General features: G+C 37.0%; 1 long non-coding RNA gene across 1 annotated transcript in view; it reads left to right on the forward strand.

Moving 5' to 3' along the window:
• LOC136102991 (uncharacterized) overlaps positions 1 to 24,500 on the forward strand; it is a 66,191-nt gene that overhangs the window by 26,534 nt on the left and 15,157 nt on the right. Inside the window, exon 2 of the long non-coding RNA XR_010651540.2 lies at positions 23,584 to 23,714. This is a non-coding gene — a long non-coding RNA (uncharacterized lncRNA). The remainder of the gene's footprint in view (positions 1 to 23,583; positions 23,715 to 24,500) is intronic.

Genomic DNA, 24,500 nt, shown 5'->3' on the forward strand with positions numbered 1-24,500 from the left:
AAGCAACCAAAAGCAGGGAAAACAAATTAAAAAGAAAGTTTACATATAACTTGTACAAATTTGAAAAGAATATGTAAGCGTGGGTCATTTAAGATTATGCTTAAATTAAAAAGTTTGTATGCATGACAAATCTAATCACAATCTTTCTACAAAACAATAGTACATGTAATAAAGAAGGTCTCAAAAACCATAAGAAAATTAGAGAGAGAAGTCAGAAGTAGGAAAGATAAGTTATGGAATCTGGGAGAAAACTAAATAATTCACCCTTCCCTCTGCATTGTCCACTTGGCCACCATGGTGCCTAAACAATACTGTCTATTAATACTTTTTCAGTACACAGGTAACTGCAGTTTTTATCTTCTGATAATGCATAAGGTGAATTCAGTGTGACTATAAATGCACGTGCATCACACCCATGCCTGTGTAACATCTGTGTCCCAATGCAGGGAGGCCACAGCTGGATGCTATGTACAAGTGGAGTTGCACGACATTGTGTTTTTGTCTGACAAACTTTGTATATTTCTAAACAGATTTTGTAAAAGCCAAACACGAATTTTTATGCAAGCAAGGAAAGATGTCTGGAACTAATGTCTTATAGACATCAGCCAAACTGGGGACTGTTTGACTTCTCTGTGATTGCAGTAAAATATGGAGTGTTCTCAAGCCAGCTGTGGTGTGCTAGGCCAGAGTCTTTGGATTAAAAAAATGTGTGCTGTGACCCAGGCAGAGTCATCATGCAGCTGATAAAGAATAATAAGTCATTCCTAGGAACAGCTGCTATGCTGAGTGAGAGCTCTAACCCGCACAGTGTGAGCGTTATTAGGTCCTACTGATTTAAAGAGACCTTATCACAAAAACTGCAACACTTCTCCCTCCAAACAACTGCTTACTGTGCAGACTGCTTTGTAGCTCCCAGAGGTTTGATCACCAGCAAAGCAGTTATCTCCAAAACTGTCCTCTAAGACTTATTCCCAGAAGAGGAATCAGTTAAATGGAGTGTTTCCCATTTCTGTGGTCAAGGTCACATAAGGTTTGCAGAGATAAACAGTCAGCTGTCCAAAAATTTCCAATACGTGTCCCCAATATGTGCTAGTATAGTCCAAGCAGAATGAGGCTCTGGCAATGGCATGAAGTAATGGGTGCTATGGACAGTCAGGTAGGCATGGTCACTGCTGGGCAGAGGTCTTCTCAACACAGAGTACATAGTTGTGTAGAATTCTTTGTGGACTGTAGATACAGCCACTTCCTTCTATCTGCCCAGTCACATGCCTATTGTTAAATTATTGCCATCTGTTAGTTATCTGTTAGTTGGAAGCATTAAAAGGCCAACAATAGGGACATCAGACTTAAGACAATACTACTTTGCCTTGCAAAGTGATTTGCTCTCATGACCTGTGAGTCTTGTGTGTATCACAATATAAATGGCATGATAATAGCAGTAGTGCTAGAATTAGGTTAGGTTATGGTTGGACTCGATGATCCTGCAGGTCTTTTCCAACTGAAATAATTCTGATTGTATTTTGTGGTTTATATCAGACACATCTGGGCTACATCACCTACTCGTGTCATGAACAGAAGAAATCTGCCTGATTCTTCTGAATAAAATATTACAATTTAAGGTATCAATATTTCTGTATTGATTCTCATAAAGGCCAATTGTTGCTAACAGAACCAATTGAAGTTCGGAATATTGTTAATATTGCAAGCATTTATAAGGCCAAAGTACAGAAAATTGTTAATTTGACCTTCAGGATGCTGGTAGGCAGTATCTCCTGTAAATAAGGTCTTTTATTCATGTCAGCTATGGCACCTAAAATTATCAGTTAGCTTGGAATATCTTGTCCACATTGAATTGACCTATGTGTTTGCTCTCAAGCTTGGCAAGAAAAATCATGTACTATATCCAATGCACTTTTTATTAATAATTTTTCCAAGGCAAATGATACATGTTTGGACCAACAGTTCAGTTCTAAGGAATTACCATGCTCCCTCAGTAGTTTCCTGCTCTAGCAGATATTCAAACATTTTATCCATACCCATTTGTAACTATTGGTGTATAATGTGGTGGACCTACAGTGATATATCTTGTATGCCCCTCTGTTGAGAATGTTACATCCTGTCTCTGCATGTGAGTGACTCCATTTTCATGACAAACCAAAGTCTGTAGCTATATAGTGATACTGTAGGAATGGCTTGATTTCTTTAACTGTCACTAAGCAAATTCTTAAGTGCTTCAAAGTTTTCTTCCTTTGCAATGGTCTGCACAATGGTAGATGGCATCAGCAAGTATGATTTATAGTTTTTAGCAAACATTTGTTACATAGGTGTAACTACCTAGCATGTTAGAGTCTCTTGCTTTCTAGCCTATTATGTATGTGATACAGTATAAACTGCCTTTTTTTTGGTTTTGTGATCTTCCATCTATTTACTGTGATTGAACAAAATACATTAATACATTATTAACTGTGGAGATACATGAGCTTTTAAAAGTGTGTGAAGTTTGATGATTCATCAGATGGAGAGCCATTTTGACTGTGTATGAGGACAGGCCAGCTTTTCCATTAATACAGTATTTGGTATCTTCTACTAAGGAAATGTCTTGTAACTTTAACTTGGTCACTGTCTAGTTAATTTTTTATTCCCTTTCCCTTCCTGTGCATTGATATTCAAAACCTTTCTTCCTGTGATCCTTATCAAGTGTGACCTCATCAAGGTGATGAAATTTCAGATTTTATCAGTTCCTTTTTTTCTAATTAATTTTCCTTTCTCCCCACCAAAAAAAGAAAAGGAAAAAAAAAGTGCTGTCCATTTTACTTAAGTAACTTTTCTTGACCCATTTCTGTCCTTCCTGAATGATCTCTCTGCATTCTGAAATCTGGGCAAATAGAAGAACTAAATGAAGATGTTTTGAAATACCCATTGTTAAAACAGTGAGGTTTCTTGCACAAAACACACAAAGCTGGAGATACAATTAAGCTCTTTTTTCCCCCCATTGGTGTAGTGCTCAATGGAAACTCATTCTGGCAAAGACAGAAAGCTGTGGCTAAACAACATTAGTGTATGAGTCACTTAAGGAGAACTGGAAAGAAAGGAAAATCAAAAACTCTCTGCTGCTTGCTAAGAACCAAAATAGGTCCAGATGGTCTCTGTAAGTCTTCCCATAGTTGCCTGAAGAGCAGCAGACAGGAGCATCCAGGGCTGTTTTCAGTAGTTCTTTTTTAATTGTTACAACAGGAACTTCCCAGCACAAGGGAAACCTCTTCATCAGGTTTCTGCACAGATTGAGATCAATCAGGCCGGACTAGTGACTAACAGAAGTAACTGAAAATAAATACAGGAGCAAGAGAACTTCATTCCAGTGCCAGGACTTTGCAGACACCAGTGCAACCCAGAGCTCTGGTTCTCTGGTTGCAGAGGACCTCTGCTGAGTCCTTGGCCAGATCCCAGCACAGATGGAGTCTCTCTAGTAATGACGATGAGGCAAATCCCAATAAGTATGCACAGGCTTAGCATTTCAAATGTTTGTGTGTCCAGCAGGTTTTGGTGGTTTTTCACAGGAAAAGTGAAATACGTTAGGCCGTGTCCTGACACTTTGTTACCTAGCTTGGAGATGCAACAGCTTTTCAAACAAAAAGCATTATTCTTCTCCTCTCCATTGTTTTCAAAAGTGACAGAACTGTTTTGTCTAAGACTCTTCCTTCTCTTTCCACTGCTTTCCATATTGGTGTGAGACAGAGAGTTTGGTCTTGGATAATGTCAACGTAAGGAGCTAGAGCTGTGCAAAGCTCCAAAAGTGGAACTATGTGATGCCGCACTTTGGGCAAAAGCTGTGAAGATTATGCTACCAGTATGGTGTACAGTGAGCCTACGAGTCTGTGTTCAGAGCGATAGACATAAATCTGCATCAGTGTTGTAAATGCATTGTACTTTCCTCTGCTTTTTTTCCACTATTAGACTATGAGAAAAATATGCTTGAACTAAGGAGTTGAGTGTTCAAGAAACTGTGCAGTGCTACATATATTATTCTTATTTATGTAGATTAGAGCTTCTGAGAGCTGTTGGTTGTTGATTAAATTGCTGTGAAACAAGACCCTTCAAGTTTAAACTGCAGATCAGCACAGCCATTGGCTGCAGCGGTGGCCAGGCATCACTCGCCACCTACTAATCAGTCCATTGAAATTAAGTGCAAAAGCGATGCAGGCTGGAATATATTTTTGAAGAACAATAACATTCTGGAGCATAACTTTTTTGGCAGAAGCCATTGTGTAAACACAAGCGTAATCACCTTTGAAGTAGCGCAAGTCAACAGGTTTGGGCCTGAAGTTCTCGGCTGAAATATTTCTTGCCGATTGGTATGAAAAAGTCATTAGGTATGGGCCAGAATGAAGTAAAACTGCTGGCAATTGCTTTTTGAATTCATCCTACTGAGGCTGCAAAAAGAAAACTGATATTGTAAGACACTGGTTTAGCTCATCTGAAGAAAATTTAAAAAGCATTAGTGTTTCATTCAACTCGCAATGTGAGGAGCACCACAAAGGAGAATGGGTTTTAAACAGGCCTTTCAACTTGACTTTAGATGTGGACATCTGGGGTTTGTTATTGTTTTGTTTTTTGTTTTAAGTTGATACAAGAGAAAATCTTAGATACAAAAGAGGCTTTTGTTTAAAAAACAAACAAACAAGAAAACCCCAAAACAGTGCAAACTTGCTTGTTCTAGGAGAAAATGCGGAGGGGGAAAAAGACCCAGAAGACTGTCAAAATGTACGTGTCTGACATTAATCCACTTCAACTTATATGTTAATGGTGTTTACGTTCATAGATTGGAGATATTTGACAAAGCTCGTGTTTATGCGCAAACATTTTTTACAACAGTAGAGAAAAGCATACTGATTAAAAGTGACCCTCTACTGTAACACAGCTGCATGAAAGAAAAGTTTCTTTAGTATTAGCTTCATTTCCAGGTTAGTTGTTGTTGTGCGTGTTTTGAAAAATTGTACTGTGCTTTCTTGATCGCTTCCATGGCGTTATCACAGTATTGCTATGTTTCTTGGCATACAGTTTGTCAAAAGAAAAACAAGAGAAATGGGCTAGACTTTTAAACGTCACAAGGTCAGACAAAACCCACAATCTGTAAGTTCTTGTCTAGTTGCTCAAAGGATAAAATGGATGCTGCAGAAGTGTTGTGAGCATTCACACTTAGTGATTTGATCTCAAGATCAAATAGAAGACTTACAAATGACAAACTGATATTTATAGCCTTTTAAAGCACAGTTTTGGCTTGTTTTTCTGATGGTGGAATAGTGGTCAAGTGATGGAAGTGTCATCATTTGAGATATTTAAATAATGACAGAAAGAACTGGTTGAAGTACTGCTGGGGATAATCCAGCCATGGATTTAGCTGCCTGCAGTATGCCATCAATAATATTGGTTCCTTGATCAAGAGAAAGTGCTTTTTGTGTCCACTGGCTGCTTGTAATATAGTCCGACAGGAAGCATGAGCTGCAGAAAGGTATTCTTTACATAACCCAGATGCTGCTAAGAAACAGCACAATGTCATTGAAGTTAGTGCAGACTGCAAATACCACAAGCAGCAAAATCTTCTCTTGCTTAACATACTTTCTAAAGAGTTTTGTTTGAACATATTATAAATGATTGGAGCAATATTTATGGGATACAGGGCACATTAGGTTAAGAAATATAAATTAAAAACCGTGAGTCATTTTATACAGAAGTAGCCATGGAGCATGCACAGGATCTGTTCACATTGTGGATAGATGATGGTTTACTTCCAGCTGACAGTCAGCATACAGCTGAACTCACACAGCCTCTTCATGTGTAAAATACAAGTTTTAAAGGCCAGGTCAGCCTGACTGCTGCCTGCTGTGCTTCTGCTCTCATCCCTATTTCCAAGAAATCCCTCCTCTGAGGTTTCTCACATGCTAGTTGGATCTTGTACTAAGTCAAGAAACACACCTTCTCAGCAGGGTTTGAGGGAGCTGAGAGGCAGCAGGACTGTGCAGCCATGAGCAGGACAGCAGTTAGAAAACAGATGGATACAGGTGCCTGTAGATTTGTATGTTCTGTGTGTGTCCATGTCACTCAGCAAAACACTTTGATCCTATCTCAAAATTCCTCAGATATGATTAAAATTAACTGAAGTTTTAAACTTTCCTAAAGAACTTTAAAATGACCTAATGTTATTGCCCTGTCTTTAAGACTTTGTATTACAGAAGAGATTGCCAGGCATTGCGACCTCTACAAGTGCAAATTACAGGCAGTCCTGAGGAAGCGAGAGAAATACAGAGGAAAGGGACAGTAGATGTAAAAATCAGTAAATACTGCTAGACTGGCAATCTGTAGAAACCTCTTATCCAGTTTCATCAAAAGATAGGATGCAAGAGTGGAGGAATGGTTCAGGTTTTCAAAATCTACTGCTATTTACATTTGTAAAAATGGTCGAAGCAATGTACAAAATAATGAAAATGTGATAAGGTTGTGACATCTGTGCAAGCATGAACCAAAGAAAATAAGATGTTTGAAAGCTCTGTCTCCATTTCGTTTGTTGTGATGTGTGTCTGTAGAATTCAGGACTTCATCTCCTCAGATAGTATCGTTCTATATGCAGGCATATGGATATACAGAAATCTTCTCATGTTTACACTTGCAAATTACTACCAAAAAATATTGCATAACTAGTAAAAGAAAAATATAGTAACAGTGACAGAGCACTGAAATTTTGACCAGGAAACTACAATATAACAATGTAGAGTCTAAATGGTCTATAACAGCCTTGAATGGGAAGAGTGGGCCAAACCAACCATACATATGCAAACAAAGAAGGCAAAGTAATTCACTGAAACTGAAGACTGATCTTTGTCTCTTTAATCACAAAAGCTTATGAGAATGCATAAGATGCTTAGAAACTAGGTGAAGGTACAGAAAAATTAAATCACAGCTGTTGACTGGGAAGCATGAATCATAGGAATACCTACAAGACTAAGAAGCAACCATCATTCTATGTAAGTACAAATCCAGAATGCAAAAGATCTAATGGACAGTTGTTTATCCCACTTGTAATGATTTCAGTTGCTCTGAGTAATTGTGTATAAGGTGGTATGTTAATATGGTTATCCAGCACACAAGTTGGAATTGGGAAAAGAAATAACAATCATGAAGGTGTTGGTAGGCCAGTGTTACACATTTAAATCCAAATTTTCCAGACTTTTCTATTATTATTATTTTATTTGGGGTTACTTTATTTCTCTCTGTTATAGAAAACAAGGAGTGTTTATTTTTAAACAGCTATAAAAATAGTCAAGTCCTAAAATACACAGGCCAAAACAAGGCTAAAAGGGAATTCTTAGTCAATTCAATCATGCATTCTAGTTCTTATTTTGCACTAGAGGCTGTTCCACAACTGGTTTTATGGAGCATGACTCCTCCCATTAATTCATGTAAATTATAAAAATCTACTTTACTTGAAGGGCTCCTCCACAAAAAAAAAAAAAAACAACAACGCCATGAGCAATGATTTTACTTTACAAATGTAAAATTGGAAATATTTGAAATTATTTTGAAGGCATAGCTATATAGAATAATTATGTTTAAATTCTGAGAGTTTTGGGTGTCATAGTGTGACCTTAAAATGTGAAATACACCTATAGTTTCTAGAAGAAAGCCAGGAAGGAGGATATACGGGAGGAGATAAAAATGGCAGATAGAATGAAGCATCAATTTAGCATTGTCTCATCTTGATAAGGAAATGTGCTGTACCAGACATGCAAATCTTCTACAAGAGAGAATAGAAATGTTTATATTTTCCTGGGGACTTGTTTTTTCTCTGTTTTACATCAAATTTAGTGCTTCTGTGGGGTTTTAATTTATTAACAGAAATGTATTCAAACTTTTCCACCAAGAAATGATCATGTAAACCAGAATATCTAACTTTAGAACAGAAATTTATGACTACCAGTGTGTTTTCTTCTGAAATCTAATTAAAGTTCTCAGAGACTAAATTCCTTTTTCCTAAAAGGCCAATTTTTAAAGCATATTGTACTCCCTTGAGGTCAATAGAAGTAGCCCATCAGCCAGTGTGGGTGATTGATTCCATTTATATGTTTCAGTTCAACTCTATGAGTCATATTATGTAACTATTGGATAAAATTAGCTTTCAAAAATCCATCAGTGTCTCCATTTTTTATTTCGTAGATTTGGAGACTATTAAAAATGCTTAATAAGATTATTTAAAAAACTCTGCAAAATGTTTTTATTTAATCAGAATAATTTCCTAAAATTGTTGAGAAAAATTATTTGTGTTTCATGTGGCAACACAGAAACACTCTTCAGAATTCACCTGCTTTCCTTTTAGAGCAGAAGGTCCTTGTGATCTCCTAGATTATTTAAGAACATGCTATACATGGTGTGCATACTGTAGCAGCAATCAGAGTTCACAGCAAAATATGCGAATAAATAGGTATTCTCTGAGTTCTAAGCAGAACAAGTCCACTAAAGAAAAAAAAAAAAAAAAGGAGGCAATAATCTCCAAAATATCATGAGTGGGGGTTTTTTTGAGTATTCTATGAAGGAGTGTTTAGAGAGATTCAGAAGAGCGTCTGAGTGTTAAACAGTAGGAAACAAGGGAAGAGGCATTTCTGATTTAATAGATCTAAGAATCACTAGCCCGTTCCTCTCCAGCCTCTATGTGATACATACTGACTACCTCCCAGGATTCTGTCATAAAAGCAGAGAACGGACACCTGTCATTGGGATTTTTCCTTTCATGTGGGCTTCTACATGTATTCCTTCCTTCTCCAGACACTTTCCGTATGACTTTATTTTTACCTGAACAGAGTTTGGCAAAAAATGAAGTGTTGTAGTAAGTAGAGCCCGGGTTAGAACATTAGGAGAGAGGATGTTTGTAGCATTTGAGTATTAATGAGAAAAAAAAAGCTGCATTTGATGGGAAAAAAAAAAAAAAAAAAAAATGAGCAAAACAAAAATGACCCAAACAAAGTAAAGAAAGGCCACAGCACATGAAGATGAAAGAAACATGACACTCTCTAGAAAAAGATCTTTAAAGGCAGAGTCAGTGATTTCACAAGAGTAAAACCAAACATGTTATATTTTATTCCATCTGTTTATGTTGAAAGAAAAACTAAGTATCACTCAGATTCCTATCATTAAGAGCTTCTGAGCTTCAAGATGACCGTGGCTCACTGTTAGGCCATTGTAGTGAGGCACCCTCTTCCCTTTATACCTAGCTACTACAGATTCTTGAGATTTCTTTCTGAATGAAGGAAAATCCATTGGAACTGTAACAATTCTTTTTATTTTAAAGTGTTTGAAATACTGTCTGCAAAAACATGAAGTTCTTGATGCACTGTGCAACTTTAGGTATATCTGCCTCTACATGCATTTCTACAGCTTTCAACAGTTTTAAGTGGTAGGGTACATGTGGGTCTGATTTGGATCAGACCCAAGAGGAGTATCTGGAACAGGTAGGTTTGCCTTTGAAATCGGCAGTTCTGTGAGAGGATATTCTGCAGTGAAAATTGTGGGTTTTTTGATTCATTTTGTTTTTTCTTCTAATATCCACTTGTCGTTTTCTGTCCTTTCCCTTCTCTACTATCAGGTTGCCTACCTGCTATGTGAGTCCTTGGCCCAAACGTTTCTATGACATAATTGATGGTATAACTTTTAGGTCAAGAATCTGCTTGAAAGATGCAGTTATGCAATTCTGATAGCCTCCATAGGTTATTTTGGATCCCGAACTCCAAAAGTAGATCAGTTCAGTCAGTGTCTGTTGCACTATCACATATAATGATACTTATGCAGTGCTGTGCTTCAGTACTAATTGATTTTTATTTCTTATCCTTTCTTTTGGTATGTAAATAATCTACAAGAGTATTGCAACAGTATCTTTTTCTGTTATGGAATAGGAAGTCTGGGGAAATGAGAGTTTTTGCATATAACTGGAGAAAAATGACATCGCAGAGTCTGACAAGTGCAAGAGGCAGGACACAGCCCTCTCTGGCATGCCTGCTGAAGGTAGCACGGTTGTAACTGGGGTGGACAGAGTGGAGTTTAAACCGATGTATTTGTTCTGCTTATTGTAATAGAAGAGATGCCGTTGAAAGAAGGAGACCTGGGAACTTTAGTAGGTTGTTTAATGCTACATTATCATAGACAATTCTCAGATATATTCACAGAAAAAAAACCCCACCATATTCATCTTTTAACCTTCTCTAGCATTAAATACATGCTCTAAACATTCTACAAACACAGGTAAGTGATGATTACATATAAAGCACTAAAAGTAGGCTATTAGTGAATATGCATGGCATGCAGGAAGAACCACCAATGGCATTTTACCATATACAGTTTCCAGCATGCTAAATTTAATTATTTTATTTGCTTCCCAAAATACTCTACTTCAAAATTGCAATAAAAATGCGTACTGAAGAATCATAAACTTTTTACAGATTTTAATGAATAGTCTCAGAAGTGAGTTGCAGATATCAAAATATTTACAGCATACCACAAAAAGAAGCAAGGTTTGGAAGGAATTCTATACAATTGTATATAAACAATCTTTTGGCAATAACAGATCAGGAGGAAAGATTAATTTTATGGTTTGTTATTCTGTACCTGCTCTGCAAGAATGTCTTATGCTTTTCTTGGAAGCAAGTGATACCAGCTACTAGGAGAGGTGAAAGTTGGAATAGTCAGAGTTCTGATCCAGTACAGCAGTTTCATTGTGTAACGTGTAACCTGAAACCTGTTCTTCCTTGTTGGGATTTTTTACATTTCTTGGATATAACGTTTAGCTGTGACCCATTGGCCAAATGTACAGTTTCTGCAAGAGTACAACAGGAGGGCAGCATGTCTTCATGAATGAAATGTAAAGGTTGTATTACACAGAGAGGCAGATGGGATACTTAAACCAAATTATTTTGAAGAATGAAAATTGAGAAACCTTAAGCTTGTTTAATTTTTATAATTAAAAAAACCTCCAAAGAACTTCCTGAACACGCAGATTCTGGAGTGGTATAAGATCCCCTACAGTTTGTGACTAATCCATAGACTGATTAGTTGCAGAATGAAGAGTAAACACAATCTAAGTTTGGAACTTCTGCCATCGCAATTCCATGTTTGCAGAAGCTGCCTGAGAAAAGATAAACAGTCTTGAGATACAGAGGAGGAAAAAATCCTTTCTACTAGGCCATGTAAGATTAAATCTAAAAAGGTAACAACATGCTTAGCATTTGCTTGGTAATCCATTAGGTTGGGTTATAACTGCCCTATAGGCTCACATTACAAAATATGCACCAGGAAAGACTGATGAGTAATGTCACATCAAATCTTTTATCTAAAAATGACCTTGAGTGTTTACAGGTTCCATCTTAACTCTTCAATAATCTTTCTAATTATTTCAAAGGATAACACATGCTAAGACTTTGAGTCTTTGATTTAGGCTCGTCTTCCCAGTTATGGCCCTTCTTCATTAGAGTCTCATTTTTTGAATGTTTAATTAAAATTAAGGTCCAAGTGGAGATTGGATGAATAGTCTATTTGAGTTCCTGAGGGGCATTAACACAGGGTTTCGCTGGGCAAGATTTGTTTTACGTATATTTTAGCTATGTATGAACTAATTGTACAAATTACACTGTCTGCAGTTTGGACAGACCCAATGCCAAGTATTATTCAAGTAAGCCATTTTAATGTTAAAAAACCTTATTCTTGAAGCATTTAGTTTTCTTTTGCTTATTTAAGACAAAACGTAGGGATTTCATACAGTCAGTTTTAGCAGCTTATGGGTAACTGCAGCTGGTTAGGTAACCAGAATATATTAATGCTATTAAAATAGTCAAAACTATGGGACTGAAATAAGGTATGGTAGAGTGCCTCTGAAACTGAAACTTGATAGAAGCTCCCTTTAAAGTGTTTTGTTGTGTGTGTTTTTGTTGTTGTTGTTGTTTGGTTTTGTGGAGGTTCATTAATTAGCCCATTTTATTGTTCAGCTTGGGAATGTTATTTCTGGGCTTGTTTGGTGGTTTATGAAATTTTGGGTTTCAGTTGGAAGCATATTGTTCACTGATCTATAGTTATGATGCCATGGATTTGTAACCCACATCTGAGTTACGGTTTCTGCTGAATACTGTGTGGTATTATCAGTATCTTATACATTGTTCACATCCTTGCTCATAGTATCAGCCATCCGAGACCCTCCGGGCAATGACACTGTGCCTTCACATTTGTGACAAGTGAGGTGATCCACAGCATCTTCAGCCTCCAGATGCACTGAATACCTGGTTTGAATCCTGTCTTTCCCTCACCTGGAACAGCTGAAGGAACATCTGTTGCATTGTATGCATTGCTTACACTTGTACACTGTTGAAGGTGATAACCTGTGGCAGGTTTTCAGTTTTCAGAATGATTTTGAAGCATCGCTCAGATCTCTTAGCCTGTAACCACTGTCGTTGGCATAAGGAAATTAAAAACATACCTTTATGCTTCTCAGTTTAAATGAAGGATCTTTGATAGTTACGTGGAACTGCTTGACCTCAGGATTGCATTTCCTCATAGGTGTCTATCAGTCTGAGGGTAGAGACTATTATAAACTTAGTCTAGCTGCTATACTATGGCTACACAGTCTGAGAGATGCCTGATGTCCAGTGGAAAATTAATACTCCCTAGCTGTTGCCTGGCCAAAATTCCCCTCTTCAGTTGCTTCAGGTCAGGTCAATATGGTGTCTATAGAGCTCACCTTTGAAACCTACCCTGGCCTGTTCTGGGCCTTCATTCCCACCTGAAATTGCCTGAACAGGTATTGCATGAAATAGACTGAAAATTGCGTTTCATCTTGGATCGTAGGCAATTTTGCTCATCTCACAAAGAGCTATGTGCACTGTGGGAGCCCTGCCTGTGCTGGAAGGTGACACTATGACTTGGAAGCAGGTTAGAGCCAGACCTGCCACCTTCAGTAGAGGTGCAGGGCAAGCGACTGCAGAGTGTTTTTGGGGGCTGCAGCAAAGCCCAGGCTGCCTGGTCCTCACCTCCAGGTTCCATGCTGAAAGTATTATAGTAGAGATATTTCATGCAAGGAAGACTCTGAGATAGTCTTAACCATCTGTGATGGTTGCTGTGTTATAGATGATATATAGTGTTCTGAGCCTCAAGGCTCTAGGAGGTTTAGGTAATGTCCATAGAAGTGATCGCTCCCCTTTGTGCACATTTTAATGTTGATGTTGGGTTCTGTAGTTTACCTTCTCAGACCTACTTTCGGAACATTTTCAAACCTCTTTTCTTTTTATGTTTTTCATTATTGTAATGTTGACCCTCTGATACTTGCAAGTAGAAATACAGAAGCTTTATAAAATCACTGAATGCTAGATTGGTCTGTGTTATTTAATGTTACATACTGATGTCATGTTAGGCACAAATCAAGTAGGGCAAGTCCTATTAATTCATTCAGGTTTTCCAACCTAATGCGGTCTTTTACTTCAGGGAGACTTTGATTAAATGCAGACTGAATCAAAACCAAATATCAGGTGGTGTTTACTTTGAATTCAATAGAGCTGAGGCCCTAGTTTTATTTAAAACCATAGCTAAAGAGTATCTTGAACCCACTATATGATATCAACATATTATGCTGTAGAAAAAAAAAACAGGAGGTACTGAAAACATTAGCAGATCTGTCTCCAGTTTTCTACTGGATATAAGGAATTTTATCAAGTAGGTAAAGATTTATTTATCTTTTATACTTATTTCAGTACTAATTCTGCTGTTGGTTTTGTTTTATCCATTATTATTATTATAAGCCTTTGGCAAAAGAAGTGAAACTAAAATCGTTCCCCACCCAGTATATTCCATGTTCTTGAGGCAAGAGAAAGGAAATAGCCTTGCTGTTTGCAGACTGATAGTAAAGACTGTGTGGGTTTACACACTTAAATCTTCAACATTATAATCAATATGCTGTGATAGTGTTAGATATGTATGTAAACAGCACTATTAATTTAGAATCATAACATCATTTTGGTTGGAAAAGACCTTTAAGATTGTTGAGTTCAACTATTAGCCTGACACTGACACATCCATTTTCAAATGAAGTGCAGTTAGGTTAGACATGCTGAGAAAGCCATCTCTGTGACCCTTTTAACCCCTTAAAAAGCATGAGTAATTTTCCATTATTTTCCATTAAATGTATTATGGACATTGTATTCTGTTCATCTAAATCTGCAGCTTGACTCATTGAAGGAAAGTAGTGTAAATGAAATCTGAATTACAGCTGTGTTGTGTTATAATGAATAATGTCTGCTTACTAAGACACTGAGTCAAGGACCTAGTTCTCTGTGGAAAGAAAATATTTGTGTGTTGCACTGGAAAAGCTGACTGGCATACATCTGTGTGCTCTGCTTCACATACTGAGCACTAGAAATAATGCAAATTGTTGATTTGGCTGGGAATAGTAAAAACATGGTTCGAGAATCATATCACTTTCTGCCTGACTGATTTTGAGGAGCAAATCCAAAGTCTCGAGCACTTTTTAAAAGTCTGTTTAGTTTGCCTTTCATATTTTGCATTAGTTGTGGTATTAGCTTCAGGCTGGAATGTCTTAACCAAAGTTCAACAAGTAAATCAACACTTGTTTTTACCCAAGATAGATAAGTGATTAGCAAAACAGGATATAAAATCAGGTATCTTATTATGGGCTGAATTTTTCATGTGTGTGCATGCAGCTTGAAATAAATACTTTGGCTTCCTGAACAAGCAACTCTTGTTACAGAGTTTGAGAGGTTTGTATGGCTTATATGAGGGTTGTTCTAAGAGAAAGTTGCCTGTTTTTCAGTTTCACTGCAAGGTCAGTTCTGGATAAGAGCAAAACTTAAGCATTTCACTGGACTTTCCTCTGTTCATGTGTTCCAGTTGCATAAGCTGTCTGGAGTGTGTGCAAGAGTTCTTTCAGAGTCATATGATAATAGCCCAACAAAATTTTTAAAAAGTCCTCTGATAAATGCAGACTGTTACATCTCTTTCGTTTGTGTATTATATATACTCATATATGTAATGCTGCTTTTAAAATTACAAGCACAATTCAGAAGATATTTGAAGAAGCATGCAAAAGTGTAGAAAACCCCTATGACCCTGTAACAGACAGTGATGCAATTGATTTTCCAGTGCTCAGATTAAAAAATGAGGGGTTTTTATGAAATAGGAAGGAAATACTCACTTATTAGGAACAGTTGCACACTACCTAATCTGCTGCGAAGAGGAGGATGGAAGATTTTGGGGTACTGAATCCTCCTGGCCAGCAGGACCAGAGGAAGCCAGACTTTCATCAATTCAGCAAAATAGAAGCAGTGCCAGAAATTAAAATTGATGCTGCCTTTCCTGGTGCTATACTTTTCTCAAGGTAAAATAAGCCTTATAAGAACAAGATTCTATTAAAAAAAAAAAAAAAAAGAAAGAAAAGTTTTTAAAATGAGAGTAAAAGCTGCTGCCAGCTATCGCCTAGCTACGTTCTTGTTTGACTTTACAATTCCTTCTTTACCCAGGACACTGCTCGCATGCATGTCCGGAACTGCCTTTATCTGGATAACTCGGAGCCTGTTTTCTACCCAGACTTGATTTTGGTCCAAGAACTAAAGCATCTGAGTGCCTAAACACAAGACAGCCCCAGTGCGGTATGTGTTCTGGGAGCATATATAACACATTCTTCAGAAGTTGAGAACTTTCCAGTTTTAATAGTTGTGGTAATTTAAACGAGGACAAGAGAGGTACCTATTGCTATAGGGAATATTCCTGCAGTGGTATATGTACATACTGCCAGGGGCTACTTTTGACTGCTCTTCATACAGGTTTATTTTTAAAAGCTCTAAGGAAACTTCCACTGTAAGTGTTAGGTAGGCCATTGCAGATGTGATTTCTGTTTCCTTATCAGCCTGAAAGAACTCATATTTTTATCTCCTCAGGGAGAAACTTTCACCATTGGTCTTGGGCCATTTGGGGCTTTCAGTGCTTTCATCAGCACCAACACCATATACCAAAGGCCCTTGTTTTATTCCTGCTGCAGTGTCCACAACTTTGACATTTGTGCAAGTAGGAAAACACCCTTGCTGGGAGACTAATGTCCAGTAGTATAAAATGGGGTTTTTTATATGAGGTCCTGTCTGTGTAATAGTTATGAAAAAGTGATGTACTATATATATAACATTTATAGAAAGAACATTAAGTCATTGCAATGACATCTTAAATTATGTAAGTCATTATTTAAAATAAAAGCACTAAAATTATTATGGTCCACCTGTCAGGCATTTAAAATAGCAATAGCCAAAATCACTCTTAATATAGAGACAGAGTTTTTTGAGTTAATTTGGTTTTCAGAAAATTTGTTTTAAAGGAAATCTTGGTGCAGTCTCTATATATGGGCAAGCAGTTCTTTTTGTAAACAATATTGCCATGCAAACTCAATTATCAAACTTCATTAGATACAGTTCTTGGGGTCTTAAGTGGTTTTTGCTTGCATGCTATGTCTTTGGTCCAGTTTTGGCCTAAGTGGTGGTAGTGGGCACTAATGAAATCCAGTGAAATGTTTTATGAGTGGCTTGAAGTAAAATATAAGGAAAAACAAGATTCGGAGTGCCTAGGACTGGGTTTTCCACTGCAAGATGCAAACAATTTCACTGAGATGAGAGTATTTCTCACCCAGCAGTGAGAGAAGTGACTGCCCAGCTCCTTCATAGCTTTACATGTTACTTGGTCTGAGTTACAGCATCAACTCGTTTCCCTCAAACAATGCACATTCTATTGCCACTTTTTTGATGGTTTTGCCTGACTTTTTTTTTTTTTTTCCCTGAAGTCTATGTTGGGGTAAATCAAGTCATGAGGATGAAAAAAGACCATTTATTTTTATGCGTTAGCTTGGAAAAGATCCTTCAGGGGCACAAAATAGAATTCTTGTATTTATTACTGCAACTAATAATATTTGAAATCTGTTTAGATTGTTTTGTTTTTTATTGCCCTTGAAATGCAGTGTCCGTGTTGAAAGCATATCTTTTAAAGCTGCCATGTAGGATTCATTCTCACAATCTGCAAACCTTAAACAAATCAGAATAATTTCTTAATTCATTTGTATTTAAATATTTGATAACTTTCAACTAGGAGCAAGAGTTAATTTTACTAAACAACTTTAAGTACTTGAATATTACATAAGACTTTATAATTTCAAACATAAAACAGGTGTAACTGCCATTTAATTTAGGCCATCATCTAAGTGTACTTGGTTTCCTTCCCTCCCTTCTGTGCTCTTCTATTTACACAATGTGATGGTTACAGTTCAATTGTTTGTCTCCATAATTTCATTCAAGATTTTGGATTTTTGGCATATATGGTGGTGTGTTTGGACAAGAAGTGTGTGTGATCAAACTTCTCTCTGATTTTTGCTTCCCAAACTTGCCATACAAGTCACTCCTTCTAGCACTTGAACAGACGCATGTGTCTGTTCTGTTTAACCCCATCTTTTCTTGGTAAGTAATTGAAAAAGTCAAAAAAGGACTTTAATTAATACCCTTTTGGTACTTCGGTCTTACTTAGATGACCAAATTTGGCTGAAAACTATAGAACTTTGTCCTAAATACATGGAGCTTATATCCATTGAAACTCAATTTAAAATTTTCTCTGAGAATCTGTTGGAGTTTTTCTAATACTACATTTTTGCAGTAGTCAGTCTCCCGTGGTATTAGTGACTCTGTGAAGTGAGGCTTTTTGATTTATATTGGCTCAAGGCAGGCCCTATGAAATTCCTTTGAAGCAAGATGGAAGGTGAACAAAGACAAAGCAACAATTTTGAAATATTTGAGAGAAAATAGGCATCTGGGAACTGAAAAAGCATAGTCTTGGGGTTCCATCACTTTAAAAACATCACTTTCTCTGAGAATAGCCCGAACAAATATCACACATTTCTCTTAAGCTTTCATATTATTCTGGTTTCAGTCGCCATCGTCACCCCCCAGTTTACATCAGAAGTAACCAAAAGGGAAAACCAGGCTAAAGCCACAGCTGCTGCTTTGATATGCTGCTTCATGCCAACATAGTTCTCTCAGATCTGATGTTCTGAGGAAGTTTTGCATTCCACGTAAGTGGGAATGGGGAGGTGGACACGTGAACATTAATTTCAGCTTTCACAATGCAGTCATGCTCAGCACAACTTCAATTTGCATTATCCTTTTTACTGCAAATGAGATCAGATCCTAGTTCTCATCTTCATGTAGATTATGTTGCGTTGTCAACTGAAAGCTGTAGTTCTCCTCAGCTTCACCATGAGCTGAATCACAGAGCTAAACATTCTCAAATTTGTATTGGAAGGAACTGAAATATAACACATGCATATGAATCCTGTGGCTTAAGTCCACCTATGCATGTGATTTCTCAGTCACTGCATTTTTATTGCTTTTTTGCTATTTAAAGTAAGAATTGCAGAGGTATAGGAAAGCTCTTACATCAGCCAAGTATAACCATCAGCTCTATTCTCTGTTTTTTTCAACCTTTAACAGTTATCATGATTGGAGAATGACAGACACATTTGGCCAGGCAACCTAAATGTATAAAACACACTTTTACAGCAGAGTTGTAATCTGGCAAGCTGAGTCTCTATAGCTTGTAGGCCAAATGGAAGAAATAGCAGCACTTGCAGGAGAGCAGCCACCTAGGTCTGTGCCAATAGGAGAGCCCTACCAGGGCAGGCATCCATTGCTTCAGCAGCCTTGGTGCTGTGGTCATAGGGAGCATGAACCTCATTCAAAGTTCTGAATATAGTCCAGAGCAAGAAGACATATGAGTGTTGTCTGGTCTGTCTCCAAGAGGCAAACCTCAGCTTTTGCATCATAGCCCTTCATGCTTCCAGGTAGTCTACACAACAAAATACTAGAGAAATTGTGAAGAATCAGTCAGGGTATCCATGAATGCTAAAAGTGTCATATCTTCCAGGCAAGTATTTGGATTGACCCAAGGAATCTGTGCTATAGCAGTTACATTCAGTACCACATTCTGCTTACCTCCTAGTGTTTTTTCTCCATCTCTCTAAAAGTACAGCCATAATGGAAATGTATCATTAGTTCTACTGCTCACTGATTTCCTACTCAATGTTATCAATCTCATAATGAGAAACTCGAAACACCCTATGGTGATATTCCACTAGAGTAGAAATGAAGCACCTGAAGAAAATACCTTGGAAGCATCCTACCCTCTGAAATTCTAAGTCAGGATCATATGCAAAATGCTCAGAAATGTAAAACTAGTCACATATTCAAAGTCAGACATTTCTATTTTCTCTCATTAGAACATTCCGTCTGCAAGTAATATAAGTAAGTGTGCTTGAATACTGACTTCTAATGGTTTGGGGGTTTTGTTTTTGTTTTTATTTTTAAGTATAAATGAAATACAAGTTTTCTTGATGCATTATTTTGTTGTTTAGGAAACTATTTTCCAATTTGTGAATACCATATTGAATTATTGTCTAAAAATATCTTTTTCTTTTAATGCTACTTATAATCATCGTGTATCATGGCATGAATATCTCTTTCTTAAGTACTTAAATACAGTATATAATTTAAGTGTGAGCCAAATCTCTGTAAATGCCATCAAATATCCTGGATTTCTATAACTAACTTTCCAAGTAACACATTCTGATTTACTGCCTTATGGGAAACACAGGAAGGAACAATAGGACTAGAATATCTTTCAGGGCTGCTTTTTAACAGAAGTGGAGAAATCTAGGTGCAGAAACAGTCTTTGTAGCATCTATTGTCTCCAAGTTTTCTTTGAATTCTAGATGTGAATTTAGTTATTTATGTTCACATATTTGTCTTCCTTTATATATATAGTAAGATTCCAGTGGGCATAGGATAAGGTCAAAGTCTTGCTTCACAAAGTATGACTTTCAGAAAGTCTTTTTCTCTCTGGCATTTTCCAGCTCAAGAATTCAGCAGTCAGTTGGAGAGAGAAACGAGAAGGGAACATTTCTGGGGGCTGAGCAGCAAAGTTTGCTATCCAAAACTGAAAAGACTCCCAGATGAATAGAGCAAACCAGACAGTCCAGCAGACATAAACTCTGGCCTGCAGATAAATCTGTTTGCATGGACTATTACTTTCACAGTGCAATGATGTCAGTGGAAATCCACACAGAGGTAAGGATTTGCAGGCAGAAGCCTGGCTCTGCTCAGGTTAGGGAAGCTGCTAAGGTGTTCCATTTCTTTGTAAAGTGAGACAGACATAAAGTGCTTGCTGCCATTATGCACTTCTACAGTACACCCCAATTCAGTTCAACCCACTTAGAGGTGCTAGCTGTCAATTGGAGCTGGGTACTGTGTTCTTCTTTCATTACTGGGAAGTTAGCTCCATATCTTAGGGAAGGGTGTGAGTGAAAATAAAATTTTTCATCCTATTATGATCTCAATTTTCTTGCCACACAACAAAGCTGTATTCAATTTTGCCCAGTTTTTGGTCATGCATGAGGAGACACAGTCTAAGAAAAGATGAAATTGGGCTTTTAGCAGAGTTTCTTGGGACAGTTGACTATTATGTAACTAATAACAGCAATGCTATAATGTTTATACTTTCGTGAGAAAATTATTTTCACAACTGTATTTTTTATGCCAGTTTAGAAATGCTAAAGGTATCTTCTGTGCATAAACCCTGTTATAACCCCCTCATCAATTATGACATACGGAAGAAAGGTGTTTTATTCATTTATTACACAATGTTGTCATTCCTAACTTAGACACATATTTTATAAATATTTTTAGTTCTGTTTCCTCTTATTGTTTCTCCTTGCTTTTTCCTGTCCTGATTTTGTATACTCTTAGCCAAAAAGTAACAGATGTCCCTTTCATTACTAATGCGGAAGACTGAATTTACTCTCGGAAGTCTTTAGAGGGAAAAAGAAAGTCCTCTGAGTAATTCAGACTTCTGTGTCTCTTTTCTTTCATTGTGTCTTTGCTTCTGTTTTGTGGGATTTTTTTGTTTTTGTTTTTCTTTAGAACCACATGGTCCTTAAAATAATCTTTTTCTCTCTATGTTCAGAATGTTCTTCTGAAAGTGTTTTCTCTTAGGTTTGGTCCATCAAAAGCTGGTGTAAACTAGTGTAGGTCCCTAAGAGACACTGAACACAAACTTTTCTCTAAAACGTATAATGTATCTGTCAGGTTCAGACCCTAGTTATCAACTTCAAAAGCTAATTCTCATGGTAAATGTCATCCTAAGAGAGTCTTGACAGTGTTCTAGCTGAGGCAACTGTCATACTTAGTAAAGAGTAGAAAGAATTGCCTTTTTTTTAAAATCTCCTCCTGGCATCCTGTAAAAATTCTGAGTTTGTGAAGTTGTTCAGGAGGTACATAAGCTTTGTTCTTCAAATGCTTTAGGAATGCATATAAGTATATACTTTATATTTTCCAAGGTTGCAAAGGTAAAATTCATATTGAGGGCAAGTGGAAGAGCAAGCTTTCTGTTTTGAATTTCATGCAGGCAGAAAGAAAAAAAATAAACCACATGTTAACAGCAGTTACCTGAAAGTTTTTCTGAAGTCTCCCTGTGGCCAGTTTAAATACATTCTTGTTTCTCATATCCTCTATTCTTACAATTTTGGGGTTTTTTTGTCTTGCCTTTACACTAGTAGGATTTCCCACTCACCATCACTTGGTTCCAAGAATAGTGAAGAGGCACCAGTCATTTAGATTATGAATACAGTTGGATAACTTTCAGCTTGTATTAATATCTATATATGAAACAACCAGTTGCCCTAAATTCAATTTGTTGCATCTGCATATACACTCACCGAGCTCCACAAATAATTTCCAAAGTTTATCAAATTTTAACATCAAGTCTGCTAGGGATAAAGCATGTGACTGAGAAGAAGGGGCTCTTGCATCTGTGCAGGTTGTTCTGCCTGACATTTTATGTTAACACAGGTATGCCATCTAAAACTTGTTTCTTCCACTAGCACACTTCTAATGTTGATGTTTGAAAGAATTATATATATATATATACACACACACTTCGAAATGCCACAGTGAATGCACATTGAAAGAGAATGCAAGATCACTATGGCAGTTCTAGCCTTTTCTCTTTAGCATCTAATAAAACATAGAAGGCTAATGATAACTGCAAAAAAGTGTTCAGTTCATTATTAAAATACATTTTTAAGTTGATTAATTTTAGCTGTAATCTGCACTGCATTAAAGTCATGCAAGGAGCATCACTATAGGGAACAAGGATAGTAGCTCAATATCCCATGGAGCACCACTGTTGTGGCTAGACCCTTCCATATCACAGCCTTGCAGCTCTGGATGAACGAGGCTATAAAGGGCTCTTAGCCTCTCCAATGAGTGATTTCACTGCTTTATTCACTTTAAAAACACAGACTCCTCTGACTTTGGCTACTACTGCTCTCTGGCATAGCTGTATTATTTTAGAGGACACAAACATTCCCACACTTCAGCTTATATCTCTGGCAAGTCAACCAACCTCTCTTCCTGTGGAGCCAGAACGTATGGAAGGCAGCCATGCAGCTGACATAGGTTGATTAAAAAGACTGGGATCTGAGAGAGCAAGGTAATGAGTCCTCCAAAACGGGAGGCTCTCGGAAGAAGCTGTTGCTGATGCACCGGACTGACCTTTCCATTCATTACTTCTGGTCTCTGCTAAAAGCATCTCAACCTTCACAAAACATACTTCAAAAAAAAACTTGGACTAAGCAGAGAGGAAAAAAAATTCTGTACCATATTGCAAGTTTTTTACTTCAGCTGTTCATTTGCCACTCAGAAATCCATAGGGTTTAATGCCTCCTTTGCCACAATTTCTTTTTCTCTTTCAAGTACTTACCAAACTGGAACACCAGGGAAATCTTCAAGACCCTTAGACCATGCTATCTGCTGTGCATTTATGAGTTATCATAGTGATACTTATGGCAGTCCTTTATCCTAGCCCCTTTTTTAGTCTCTTGTCACGGTGTGTATTAAATAATAATAATGTGAAAGGACACCTTTTACTGGTTAGATTAAATGCTTCTATTTTACTGCTAATTGTGTCATACATAGCGAACAATGTCTGCATGAACTCAGAGGGATAACTTTCTTGATAATCTGTGTTGTAGTCCAGCACTGTTGCCTATTAAGTGCTATCTGCACACAAAAAGCAGAGCATTCCCATAGGCAAATGTATTTCTTCTTGCAGGTTTTGTCACTGATACATCTAACAAAACATTTAGGGAAACCACATCGTGATGACAATATTTTAATCCCATTCTTTCAGTACACGTTTTATTTCTTTGCATAGAACTGTTAAGATCCTAATAAAGATTCAGTTTGGAGTATTTAATTTAGAGTATTAAGTCCAGTTTAATAGATTATGTTATATTTAACCTAAACACGTCAGGTGAAAATCCAGAAGGTAGGGCTTTAGACCATGCAGAGCATATTTGTGAAATGTTGTCCTGACCTAACTGGGATTATTCAGTTATTTAATATTAAGTTTAAAAGCTTTGCTGAACTAGGACCTTCTTTAACCATAATACCTTTCTTGCTTTTACAGAATTAGGAGGAAATATGAGAAAACTAAAAAAGACAATCTCAAGATCTGTGCGGCTTCCCTGTTATTAATCTGTAGACAACAAAGAGGAATAAAACCAGAAGCAAACCTGAGAAATGGAATTCAAGGTGAATGTGAGTAAAAAGCTTCTATTGAAAGATAACACAGAAAACTTCTGAATATGTTTAAGCCAGAGACATTTTTCATGTTTCTTGTTAACATTAAATCCCAGTAGCCCATTAAATAAGGAAGAGATGCTTGTTGTTTGGGTTTTTTTTATCAATTTTAGCATTACAGGCTTCAAAAATCTTCCTGCCCCTATTTAGCCACATTGCAGATAAGGCTGTAAGGCTAAACTTGCTTGCAGCCAAAGAGAAGTGCCTCTAAAAAAAGTACGAGTTAAGGCTGCCACAGTGTCCTGTGATGATGACTCTTAATTTATATATAGTAGATAGTAATTTTTCATTATTTTTTTTGCTTCTGCCCTGTGTGGGACCCCTGTGTATTTTCTATGTTATTTTTGTATTATCATAATCTTTTATGCCCAATTTCGGAAGGCAAGGTTCAAGTCTTCTGTAATCCCTTAGATTCCCATAACATCTTTTCCTAATCTCAGCCATGAATAATTTTCTATCTTATTTTCCAGTTACGAGAACAATAAGCATAGGTTTTTTTATTGCATTTATTCTAGGCAATCTCAGCAAAAAATGCAGAAGCACTAGCTCATTTATAGAACTTTGAAAGTTTGACAACCTTAGAAGAAGCAGCAGTTCTGAAGCTACACACTTCTTACTGTTTAAATTATAATTAAACAAATCCATACACCAACATATATCTGAGCCTGGTAATTCATTCAGTATTTTGAAATCCTTGTTTTTTTCTGTAAAATATGTTTTCTAATTTGCCAAATGTAGAAAAGT

The sequence above is a fragment of the Patagioenas fasciata genome, chromosome 7 (genome assembly GCF_037038585.1).
Source record: "Patagioenas fasciata isolate bPatFas1 chromosome 7, bPatFas1.hap1, whole genome shotgun sequence".
NCBI classification, from domain to species: domain Eukaryota; kingdom Metazoa; phylum Chordata; class Aves; order Columbiformes; family Columbidae; genus Patagioenas; species Patagioenas fasciata.